The sequence below is a fragment of the Thalassophryne amazonica genome, chromosome 8, assembly GCF_902500255.1.
Source record: "Thalassophryne amazonica chromosome 8, fThaAma1.1, whole genome shotgun sequence".
NCBI classification, from domain to species: Eukaryota; Metazoa; Chordata; class Actinopteri; order Batrachoidiformes; family Batrachoididae; genus Thalassophryne; species Thalassophryne amazonica.
In genome coordinates, this window is record NC_047110.1 from 37,727,671 (window position 1) to 37,729,222 (window position 1,552).

Below are 1,552 nucleotides of genomic sequence, written 5' to 3' on the forward strand. Positions count from 1 at the left end.
TATATCTAAATATCTAAAAAAAAAAAAAAAAAAAAAAAAAAAAAAAAAAAAGAAGAAGAGTAGAATAGAACACAGTAGAGCCACTTAGGTGTCTGGTCTTGAGAACCAGGGATGGTAGGTTGAAAAGCTTTTTATCCCATGGGAACTCTCCCTACCCACCTAAGTGGCTCAAGAAAATGGACATCATGTATATAAGTGATATTTACATAATCAGGGTAATAAACAACATATACAAAAACTAGATGCACTCAGAGAGCGCAAACCTCCGCCAAGACAATAGGGTCACTGACGTCACATGGAATACCCTTTGGCAAAGAAACTTATTCCACGTCATGTCACGCATCTACCATCATGTTTAAGATTTAGTGGTTAACCCTCTGGGGTCCGAGGGCATTTTTTGGACAGTTCACTTGCCTGGCATAAATGTTTTATTATTGCTGTTAACAGCTCTCCCTGCATCCCACAATCAAGTTTTATGTCTCTTTTTTTCAGAACAACCTGTACATTCAAAATATTTCTGCTATACTTGTGTTTTATAAGTGTAATAAAGGTTTACAATCAGAAATAAGAAAGGAAAAAGTAAAGCGGAAATAATTTTCCACACACATTTATTGAAAACACACAGCAAACTATAATAAACAACTGTTTTGACACTTTATAAAGGTAATTTGGGCCCTTGTGTGAAAGACTGTACAACAAAAAGGTTCAAACAATAAACACAAATGCACATTTTGAACAATATATACAAAATGGTCGATGCGTTATGTTTGTCTTCATCTCAAAGCAATTTCTGTCTGCTATTACATCACATCACAAACTTCTACTATGAAGTTGCCTGTGTGTTTGTTCTCTCCTGCTCTGAAAGCAGCCTTCACACTTCAGGGCTCATTCACAGTTTGAGGAGTGGCCCCTTCCCCCTCGCTCCATTGATATGGTAAACAGTGCATTATGCCGGAGCAAGATAGCTTGCCAAAGGCTTATTCAGTAAAGCCCCTTTCACACTGGCATATTCGTAGAGCTGCTCATTGTGGCGTATTGTCTACGCTGAGTTGAGCAGCTCTACACCCACTTTTAGCAGCTCTACGTCAAGTTTTTTCTCCCTGCGCAGCAGTATGTTGAGGGATACGCGCGTAGGATGGAAGAAATTAAACATGTTTAATTTCTCGGCGTAGAGCACTGGACACAGTTTTAAGCAAGTCTGCGCAGCACAGTGTTACTGCATGCAAGTCTGTGCAACACTGCAATTCTTTACACAACCAAAAACTGAGTGCGTGAATCCAGAGTGAATCAGCTGAGGACATGAGAACATGATCACACAGCCCACAGCACCTGTGTGTGCTCAGAACAGAGAATCGAACCTCAACTCAGAAATCCAGAAACACAAAAGAAACAGCAGGTCGGTCGCTCGCTCTCTCGTGCGCCTCTCCTCGTGCGCTCCTCGCTCTCTCCTCCCCCTCTCTCTCTCTCGCTCTGGCGCTCTCATCCTTCTCCTCTCTCTCTCTCTCTCTCTCTCTGTCTCCCTCTGTCGCTCTCTTCTCTCCGCTCTCTTGTC